The sequence below is a fragment of the Oreochromis niloticus genome, linkage group LG3, assembly GCF_001858045.2.
Source record: "Oreochromis niloticus isolate F11D_XX linkage group LG3, O_niloticus_UMD_NMBU, whole genome shotgun sequence".
In the NCBI taxonomy this organism is placed as follows: Eukaryota; Metazoa; Chordata; class Actinopteri; order Cichliformes; family Cichlidae; genus Oreochromis; species Oreochromis niloticus.
The window spans coordinates 57,295,884-57,307,221 of record NC_031967.2 but is presented as its reverse complement, the minus strand read 5'-3'; the positions used below and the strand labels follow the sequence as shown (position 1 = coordinate 57,307,221).

Sequence of the window (11,338 nt, the reverse complement as noted above, 5' to 3'; positions counted from 1 at the left end):
ACAAGAAAAATGCCCAATAGATTTACTTTCCCAAGTGGATCATTACGGTGTTTGCTATACTGCAGTTTATTAGATTTTTATTAGGATTTTTTTTATTTTCAGTTATTACAATCAGAGCAGACAGGGACAGGAAAGAGAAGAAAAAGGAAAGAGAAGTTAAGGAAGAAGTTAACACAAGGAGAGGGGAAGAAAAATAGAGGAGAAGAGGAATAGAGAGAGAAAAGACACTGCAAATCTGCTTCAACACCTGTTGAAAACAACATGCAAAAGACAACACAATAGAGAAACAACAGCAACAACCAAAATAGGCAAAAGTAACAGTAAATAATAAACATAAAATGTTACTGAGCACAAGGGTGTAGATTTGGCATGGACGGAAGGGACATGTCCCCACCAATATCCAGCGATTATTGAATTGTCCCCACCAATAATTTGATCTCTTCGAGTAAAGAAAAACAACCCGGTAGAAAGAAAAAAAATGATCTATCAGCCTCTCATTCACCCAGCGGTGCAGAAAGAGTTAAATTACGTTCTCTACTGGAGTCCTACCTCATGTGACAAATCTGGCCAATGTGATTGGCTGTGCCTTTCAGGGCGCTCTGTTTAGTTTTAGCAGCGGCAATCCTGCGCTGTGAGGACTTGCGAGGAGGAGAGGAGGATGGCAGCAAAAGGGAAGAACCTGGATATAAGAAAGTATTTTTCAAAGAAACCTGTAAGTCACTTAAAGTCAAGTTCACTCATAAAATGTGTCCGTCATAATAACATTACAGGCTATGCTAGGCTTTGGCCCACATCAGTCTAAAATTGTATGTAACCATGAATAACGTGTTTTGGAAACTAACTGCACAACAGGCAGCACTATTAGTTCTCTCAGTCTCAGAGTAACATTTCTAATTTTGATTGAAACTGTCAGAGAAAACGGCAGCCTCGAGCAGCCAGGATATTAGTTTACAGAGGCTGTTAAAATTATATGTTTGATGTTAAAATGTTGGTGACACAATAATTTCATCCTAATGGTACTGACATATTCATAGGGTTAATTTTTGAGACAATATATCATGAGGTAGTCATGATTTTGCAAATATTCCACCTTGTAGTGCAGTTTGCACAAATTGTTTTAAAAATGCACTCAGCCTACAAACATTACTGATGAGTCAAGATCTGCACAAACTGACAGAAACACTGAAGCAGCTGCACATTTTATTCTTATTGTCATGTATGTCCTATTTGTCAGGTGACAGAAGAACCAACACAGAGCTCAGAGAGTAATGGTTTCACTCACTATGTGTTAATAGACCTCTCTGCATCGAATCATATCTGTTATTAATCTCTGTCTCTCTTCCACAGCATGTCTTTATCCTGTCTTCCTTCTCTCACCCCAACCAGTCGCAGCAGATGGCCCCGCCCCTCCCTGAGGTTCTGCCGGAGGTTTCTTCCTGTTAAAAGGGAGTTTTTCCTTCCCACTGTCGCCAAAGTGCTTGCTCATAGGGGGTCATATGATTGTTGGGCTTTTCTCTGTATTTATTATTGTGCTATCTACTGAACAATATAAAGCGCCTTGAGGCGACTTTTGTTGTGATTTGGCGCTATATAAATAAAATTGAATTGAATTGAATTGAATTGGTGATACAAGATCACAGGTGGAATTGGATGATGACTTGGTGGTTCATGACTGTATTTGAAGCACATGTGTGACTGCATGTATTTGGAATGTCTCACTGTTATTTATCAGGTGACAGAGGCAGCTCTGCCATGTTGTAGCTCGGACAGAGGTGAAGAGGCGAGGTCACAGGTGACTGACTGATGAGTTGGTGCTATAGATTAACAGAGGAGAAGGCATGTGTTTGGCTCCTTCACATAGTGGACATTGAGTTGTTGTGTGGGACACCAGTAGTCCATGTCTGTTGCTGTAACAGTAGTTCATGTTCAGAATAAAAAATCCCAGCTCACTGATTTGATAGGGGCAATAGTGCCTAAAATGTTGCATAATTTTGCTGAGAGATCTTTTACTTTGTGGTCATCTTAGATGAGTAGTTTTATGGACAAAAACCAGCAGGTCATTCAGTGTTCCCTTAGTGCTAATGTATCAGAGATGTTGGTGTACTACAACTGAAGTTAAGTCATCATGCAAATGTATTGTTTTTAAGATTGGGGAAACCTGCAGTCAGCTGAGACTGAAGAAGTCACTTGGATGAGTGACGAAACATTTCTCCCACAAAACGCTACGTCCAGATGAACAGATTCAACTTTTGGAAAAGCTGATTCTAGATGATTGAGCATGCATCAAGACAATATAACTGAAGTAATGTTGTTAAGTCCTTAAAGTCATATTCTCTGCAGGTATACTGGAAAAACATGCAAAATGAGAATCCCCTAAAGCTCAGAAGATTAGGAAAGGAGCTGGCTGTCAGTGTGACAGCTGACAATGTACTTACGATTTCAGTTTTGGCTCTAATTATTGCTTTATACTCATATTATTATAACTGGGTCGAAACTGACCCTAACAACACAAATGTCATAATTTCAACTAGAGCATTTTATAATTTTGTGAAAAGATTTTTTTTGTTTTATTTTGTAGAAATAGAGGTTCCTGACAAAGTCAAAAAGCCTTGATACAATAAACAAATTTATGTGATTTTTTATGCATTTGAAATTTAAAATGGGTCGGTGCCGACCCTAACACAAGAGGAAGATAAAGCAGAACTCTGAGCAGCTTTGCAGAATTAAACGGTTGTTATATAAAAAGCAGCTGCTCTGCTGTAACACCCAACTTCACCAGTAGATGGCATAAGACATTAAAGTCCAATCGTTCATTTCAAGCTTCAGTCAGAGGGTTAAGAGGAGGATCTCTGAGCTGGTCCAGGAGACATAATCCAGAAGGAAGTCCAGTCTAAGTCACATGTTCATGAGTCTTTAGTTTATCAGACACTAAATACAATAAATAATCTCTCTTTTCATCTTAAACTATATATTTTGGCACTGAATGTTTCCCAGTGGAAGGAACAATAAATGAAAAATCAATCAGTCAAACAACAATCATTACTGACAGCACCAGGTTTATTCACTTCTACACTTACATAATATCACGAACCACAATTGTAAAATGTAAGTTTTCATAATTTTTATACATTTTTGGCTTAAAAAAACAAAAAACCTCTTCAGTCTCAAATACAAACATCTTGTAGTGAAGCTTTTCTGTGCAGTTTGGTCACTGAAAGATGTTTCTGCTGTTTTTAGTCTGAAGTTGCAGTTTCATTATTTTCTTTGCTTTCTGCACTGAAGAGAGGAGTATATCGGTTAGAATAAACAATAACAACTCAGATTTTCTACCTGACACTTGAAACCCACAGAACCACGTGGGAAACACACATGACAACAAAGGTTTATTCAACAAACACAGAACATACAAATAACAGTAAAGTTATTGAGGACATAAATAAATTACATAATTTTTTTACCAGAGCTGAATTTGCAAGAAAAGTCTTTCTCATTTTTTAAAAAGTCAAATTAAAGCAGGATGTTATTTTTTTTCTGATTTAGTAAGAAAAAAAAAGAAACATAAAGATCAGTGTTGATGTCCTCTGGTCTAAAGTGTTTGGGGGACCAGTTAAAGACCAGCAGCTGGACGTCAGTTGGACTGGTGGACTGAAGAGTAGATGATGTCAGGCTCTGGTTTAAAGTCTGAACACAAAAACACAGTTTAAAATAATCATTCTGTATGTCATACTAGGCCTTTGTGCAGCGCCTCAGCTCATCCTCTCTGTGAATCCAACTGTTTAAGCCCCTCCCCTCTAAGACACCTTTCCTCTGATTGGCTCTCCCTCTCCAACACAAGGTTTGAACAGCATTTGAGAGGAGCTCCTGCGGCTAATATGATAATATCAGCCATCAACCCTCTCTGACATCATAAAACTGCAAGAGTGTAAAACTGTTAACAAACTGAGTGTTTAGGGCAGTCTGCAGCCAGAGGTTTAGGCTCACAGTGATTAATTGGACATACACTGACATCAATATTTTATAGGGCGTTAGGTTCTATAAGGTCACTAAGATGGGGCCTGATTATTAAAGACTGTATGTGAGGAGCAGGATTTTGATTTCAGGCCAAGGTAATGCCATCCAGATTCACCCTTTAAGACCTACCATAGAACCAAGTCCGCCAGAGCTTATATTATATTTTTACATGCTGTAGTGCTATTTTTGTGAGCATTTCAAGTTGCTATACATCAATACAACCATTATAGCCCAAATTTTAATAATATGTATGCATTAAGTGCATAGTAATTACATAAATTGCAAAAAAGTGCAATAAACTACATAAAAATTGAAAATCGTTTTTGTTTTTTTACTTATATTTCTAGTTAGAGAAATTTAAGAGGCTTATCCCTCAAAACTGTAAATACAAAAAAGTTGCACAAAATAGTTTCCCACCACAGGAAATTTATTTTAAGTGTCTTCTTAGTTTTATTTTTGAAATACACCAATTTTTATATACTGCAGGAAAAATGAAAATAAATATTATTACGCAAATTTGCAAAAAAAGCAGCATATGCATCAAAATAAACTATTTCCAGCAATGCAATATGAGTCCTAAGCATCCCAGAAACGACACAGAAAGTCATAAAGTCAAAAATAACTTTTAAAAACACCAGAATAGGCTCATAAGGCCCTGATGGTAAAAAAAAAAACTACATTTCCGCAAATGACGTCACTTCCGGTTTCGGGCAGGTCATGGCGGACATGCATAGTTGTAGGAAGTGTTACAAACAGCTGATCGAAACGGCAAAGCATTTTTCTGGAATATTATGTTTTTGTTGCTGCAAGTGCTTTTTATGCAGTTTTTGCAAAGCTATATGTGGAAGGAAACTGACCGAGGACAAGCTGATGGCATAAGATGCAAGTACAACTCCTCCGGTTTCATATGCAAAAAAAAATATTGCGCTAGCTTACGTGGTTGCAGAGCTACCGGGATTTAAAAATAGTTACGCAAAACGGAGCGTGCCTGCTCTTGCCGGCTTTAAAGGGTTAAGAATCTGGTTAGATATTATGTTTCTAAGATTTTTAGGGCAGGACAAAACCCTCTGTTTTATCTTAATTTAAAATCGGTCCACAAACGAAAAAAACTAACAAACAAAAAAAAAACATATGACAGGAAATTAGGAAAAGCAAAACAGATCCATTGCACACAAGCATTGCCAGCTTTTTCTTTGCCACACCTGAATTACAAAGATAAAAACAAATAAAAAAAAATCAGGTTCTTTTTCCACTCTGCACAATATTTTGTTTGTTTTAACCTTATTAGTCAAGTACAAATATTACAGACTTAAATGCTGTATATTAGCCATTAGTAAAACTTATTGTCAGAGTTCACAAGTCTGACATTTAGTCAGGATATACTTTGGTTAGCTTAGTTTTAGCATGGCAGCTGGAAACAAAGTGAGCAAGCTTGTATTTGTGTAAAGTAAAAGATAAAGAGCAGCTGTACCTGGGCCTCGTTGTTCTGATGGTTGATTGGGCATAACTGACGTCTTCAGTTCTCACTGCTGAGTCAGCTAAATCAGTCGCTGCATAATAAAATACATTTAAATTACTGCAGGTACAACAACTGCAACAGTACTGTATTATCACACACAGGTATATCAACAATTTATTTATTTTCTGCAGCATTACGAAACAATTAAGTGATGATGTTTACAAACTGCATCAGCTTTTCAGAGTTTCCTTTTTTAAACACCTGCTGCTGACCACAAAGCACTGGGGGGTATTTCTGAGAAAAACAAGCTGGACGACCACAAAGCTGCCATCATGTTTCAGTGCAGCCTGAGATACTTCACCACAGAGCACAAAGCAAACACTTTCTCACAGCATGAATAATATTATTAGCCAAAGCAGCACACACTGCAGTGAGAGGTCTGATCAGACTGACAGCAGGAAGTAGCTGCTGTGGTTTTACATGCAAGTTACAAAAGGATTCATGCTTTAAAGAGCGGTTTGAGAGGCTGGAAATGAAGAGTTAATGTTCTTTCTTTAATGGTCTGTCTTTTCAGTCTCTCTGTTTATGTCTCATAATAAAAGTAAATTATTCCTGATAATAAAGCTAACAGCTAGTGTCAGCACAGACGGATTACAGACGCATCTGAGCTGCTTTTAGTGATTATCGGTTATTTGTAACATTATTGAATGTTCTGTGTGGTCTCTGCACACATTACAATCTTTCATCTATTTATATTCCTACCCCGTTTACTCTCCTGCTGTAACTATGTGAATATACCAAGTCTGGGACTAATAAAGGCCATCTTATGTTATATTCTCCATAAAACACAGCAGTGAGTCCCACTGGTAAACTGGCAGATATGTTGATGCATTTCTGTGAACATAAATAGGAATGAAGTAAAAAGTTTAACAAATTATTTTTACTAAGTGTTTTCTGTCTGACCCTCTGTCTCTAAATCTAGATCAGCTGGTTTAGGAAAACTAATTAATTGTGATTGTAAAATAAAGTTTTATGTGTTCAGCGGGAGCCACAGAGCAGAGAAACAGGAAGTGTTCTTGGTTTAAGATACACTGCTACAGAAAAAAGGAACCACTAAACAGTTTTAAAGTATATAACACAAAATCAGTTACACTTCAGGGATGTCAAACTATCCAGTGAGGAAAACGAAACCATTGTGTGTCTATTTCAGCTGCTTCAGTGCAAATCAAGGTGTCAGCAGTGGAGACACAACAAGAAGTTAAACTCAAAAAAGTGAATAGTTTAGTCAGTGGTTCTCACGGGTCATTGCTCTGATGTCTGACTGATTTTTCTCAGTTTTGCTTTTTCCTGGTGTTCTTGTCACTGTTCAGACAACCTCTGAACTCTGATCTGTACAGTGCTGGGTTGTGAGCACAGGTCCCACTAAAGTAATGTCAGCACCTGATACCAGTGAGAGTTTAGAAAGGTTCTGATAGGAACACAAAGGAGCAAAAGTCAGTACTGCTGCTGGGCTGATGCTTTGTCTCATCTCCTGGTATGTTACCTACTGGAGTCTGTGAGGCTTTGTTATAATTGGGCACTACATGAATAACACTGAACAAAGCAAACCTTGTTACAGCACATGTAAATCTGCCCTCCTGAAGGTGCTCAACTACCTGAATGGGCTGCAGGGACCAACTAATGCTACCATTAAACACAAGCAAAAAGCTAGAACTATACTCTGTGTACATCTTCTTTCCTCTTTTTAAAATCAACAGCTGTAAAACAGGTTAGCATTTAAGGAAAGTATGAGTGAGGGTGTTTAAATAAATTAAAACCATGTGACAAGTGTTATGTGTCTCTGCCACAGTACTGGGTCTATGACCCATTGTTATATTGCTTGATTATTTGTCATTCATGGTGGTTTTCTGTGCATATTATATGTCTATGTGTCATGTCTCTGAGTCTGTGTCTTTCTGTCTTGTGCTTCCTGTTTTATTTTGATAGTCCTTGTCCTATGTCAGTGTATTCTGCTTTGCTTCCTTTGTCTCGTTCTGTCAGATCAATTCCAGCTGTGTTCCCCATCCTCTGGTCGTCCTGCCTGTGTATTTAAGCCCTGTGAGTTTTCCTCTGCTTGTTGCTGGTTTGTCTGCTTGTCTTCCCCTGTTGTTCCCTCTGTATTTCAAGTTTTTCTTAGATCTTTGTCGCTGGTTGAATGTTCCTTGTTAGCTTTCCCAGTTTAGGTTTTTCTTAGTTTAAGTTATAGCCATTTCCTGGCTTGGTTTATATGTTGCTTCCCACTATAAAAAAACAAAACAAAAAAACCCTCACTCGGTAAGTTGTCAGCGCCTGCTCTTAGGTCCACAATCCTCTTTGATCTTCATCTTTTCAAATCTCTTCGACAGACTTTCTGAAGTGTTTTTTTTTTCTTTCTATCAGAAACAGGATGCTGGACGACTGCAGAGCTGTTAGCTTCAGTTAACCACAGACCACAAACACACAGTCCAGCTCACAGTGAACAACAATCAGTAAGTACAGAGTTAAACACATGACTACATCTGAAAAAGATGATCAAATATCACAAAAAATAAAAACTTGAATATTGTGAATTCCAGTTTTGATAACACTAAATCAGGAAAATGTCAATTTACTTTCCTAGAATCCACATTTACTATACATCACTATATACTTCTGATCATCCCTCACATGCTCTATAGTAAAATCATATAATTAAAGTCAAGATCAGGCTTCAAAAACCTATATCTGATTCTGCCCTCATATTAAATTCAGTTTAAGATACACGAAGAAGAAAATGACAAAGAAAACATCTTCATAATAAAGACTGTCACATTTTGTTGTATGGCCTCACTTCCCAACTGGGAAACTGCACTGAAGTCCTTCTAGAAGCAACTCTCACTCACTCGCTCCGTTTTTGGAAATCACGTCCCTCATCTGTGTGAAGTAGTGCGTTACACAGCTTCCATTGAGATTTATTTATTTAGTGGCAATTCAACAGTAAGTTAAATACAATTTCTGCTGAAATTATATTTATGGCAGATCAAACTGAAGTAAAGACTAAAACAAGTACAAAGATACAAATCTCAAAAATAAGCAGATGCAGTTCCTCTAATGTCCTCTTGAAGCATCAATAGTGAGTCAGCCCCCAAAGACTAACAGATTTAGCTCGCTTTAGTGATAAAAACAAAAAACAAAAAAACACTAACAAATATCTTTACTATATTAAACCTGGCTTGAAGAAAATATGTAAACTCAAATATGACCTCTGCTTCATCAGATTGGCTGTTGTTGTTATCTTGACAGTGTTGTACATGACATGAGTGATGATGTCATCTTCTCCAACTTCTGCTTGATCTGCTGAAATGATACAAAATGAACAACAATATAAATTAAATATCTAAACAGAAAATACATTTAATAAAAGTTGTTACTGTGATCATAATGAATGTGAACTTTATTCTACTAAACAAACTCAAACATGAAAGATCAGGAAGTCTGAGTCTCACCTTCAGGTTTCCTGTGAACACATCGTCTCACCATCAGAACCAGTAACACCAGTAGAACCACAACACAGACTGATGACAACACAGGAATTACAGGATGAAAGCGTGATGGAGAAAGATTGATGGAGGTTGAGCTAGGAGCAGAGGATGTAGGTGGAGGTGTGGATGTAGGTGGAGGTGTGGTGGTGTGTTTGTCTAAAATAAAGCAAACACAGTCATTAAGTTGTCGTCACATTGTGAATGTTGAAAGCTGCAGAAACACAGACAGGTGAGTGTGTCACCTGTGACAGTGATCCAGCTGGATGGAGACTCTCCATGACCGCTGATGTCACACTTGTAGAGGCCTTCATCAGACCTGGAAACATGCTGGATGGTCATGTGACCTGTAGGCTGCTTCCTGATGAGGGAGCCATCTTTATAGAAAGCAGCTGGGAGGTTGGAGGGAGTGGTCTTTGTTTTACAGAGCAGAGTGACGTCATCTCCCTCCATCACAGGGAGGACAGGACTCTGCAGGATCACTGATCCACCTCAACACAGAGACAAACTACAGCATTTCATCCATTTACACACAGCTTCATCAACACTAACTCCACACACTCAGCTTACCAGTGACTGTCAGGTTAACCATGTTACTGATGGGACCCTCTCTGGACTCACACCAGTAAACTCCACTGTCCAACTGGAGAACACCACTAATGTTGCACGTAGAACCAGCTGGTTTTCCCCACCCATCTCTACACTGACTCCTCTGTTGTTTGCTTGTGTTTCTCCTCAGAGTCCATCCAGCAGAGCTGTCGTCCTCCTCACAGCTCAGAGACACAAAGTCTCCTTCAAAGAACTGAGAGCTGCTGGGACTCACAGTCAGACGAGCTGTGAGGGTTAAAATGAAAAACCTATGATTTGTTATACAGTGGAACCCCGACTTACAAATACCCCATTTAACGAAAAATTCAAGTTACGAAGGCACTTAACGGCAACAGTTCTGCCCGTGTTACGGCAAAATGCCCGGTATGCGAAATCCGCTGGCTCTGATTGGCTGAGCCCAGAATGCCTACAATGCCTTCCGAATCATGTGACAACCCTCTTTGCTTTCCACTTGAACGACGTATTTTTGTTGCAGTTAGCAATTAGCCTATAGCCTATCGTTCACTCAAATGGCACGATGGGTGCTTTCTACTTACGAAAATTTTCGACTTACGAAAGACCCTCGGGAACGAATTAATTTCATAAGTCAGGGTTCCAGTGTACTTTTTTTTTTTTTTTTTTTTTTTCAGAACTGAGCTCCATTCTGAAACATGAACCCAATCAGGTCCTATCAGTGAGCATTTATCAGGTTTAAACTGTGACAGAAGAAGGTTACTGACCTTGGTTTGTTGTGCAGCTCAGCAGTGAGATCAGAACTAAAGAGAAATGACACTCAGGTTGATTTGAGGTGAAGATAAAGAACAACTCCACACAAACAGCTGACAAACATACAAACTAGACTCTCTCTGATATATCTGCTCATTTTCATGTAAAAAAAACAAAAAAAAAAAACAAGCTGGTAGAACAGTAAGTCTTCAAACAAGTTTTTATCCAAAAAGCTGCACTTAAATGATCATGCGCAAAATATCCACTGCATTTAAATAAGATAATAAATTCATGTGTCCACTGTGCAGCTGTGTTGATATGAGTGAATGATTTGAGCTTTTCACTGCCTGCTGTGTTTCCTCGACTCCTGAGCAAAGATAAAGAGTCAGTTCAGACCTGCAGTTGGTCCTCGTGGTGTTTTGAACTTGAATTCAGCCTGATTTGTTTTTCATGTCTTCTCCTCCATCATCAGTTATCAGGAGAGCAGACAGTCAAAGTACAAGAATTCAAACAAACACAGAGATTCTACTTACAGAGCAGACACAGCACAGATGTTTCCTTCATCGTCCTTCTCACTCATTTGAGCTTTTTTTCATTTCTCTCACTGACACCAAGTAAAGCCCGCCCTCTTCCTCTGAGCACCAGCTTTTCTATTGGTTCAAACACAGAGTTGGGGGACCCACTTTTTTTTGTTTGTGGAAAGATTACATAAAACTTTAATTCCCTCAGGTGGGTTCCTGTGGGAAATTCAGTAGCAAAATAAATAGACAAATAAATAAATAAATAAATCAGCAGGAAATTCAGACACAAAATGATACAAAATTCCAAGGTGTAGATTTGGTTTTGGCATTCGTGGGGACGGATGATTCAACCATCGAACCCTGCCCTGTTTCTTTTTTTTCCTTTTTGTCTTTGCTTCTTGATTAAAAAAAAGGAGAAATATACTTGCCTACATATGCTATTCTACAAGCATTTAAACCATTTAAAATTCATAGTTTTATATGTGAATTATATAATG

The 11,338-nt window shown here is 38.3% G+C and overlaps 2 long non-coding RNA genes across 2 annotated transcripts; both read right to left on the bottom strand.

The window, feature by feature from the left end:
• Positions 1–6,771: 6,771 nt before the first annotated feature.
• On the bottom strand, positions 6,772–9,306 carry LOC109201458 (uncharacterized). The gene is made up of 3 exons (XR_002061511.2): positions 9,252–9,306; positions 8,974–9,165; positions 6,772–8,824 (listed from the first exon to the last, which is right to left on the bottom strand). It is a non-coding gene; the product is annotated as an uncharacterized LOC109201458 (long non-coding RNA).
• Positions 9,307–10,218: 912 nt separating this feature from the next.
• On the bottom strand, positions 10,219–11,054 carry LOC112844319 (uncharacterized). The gene is made up of 2 exons (XR_003217055.1): positions 10,854–11,054; positions 10,219–10,370 (listed from the first exon to the last, which is right to left on the bottom strand). It is a non-coding gene; the product is annotated as an uncharacterized LOC112844319 (long non-coding RNA).
• Positions 11,055–11,338: the final 284 nt, after the last annotated feature.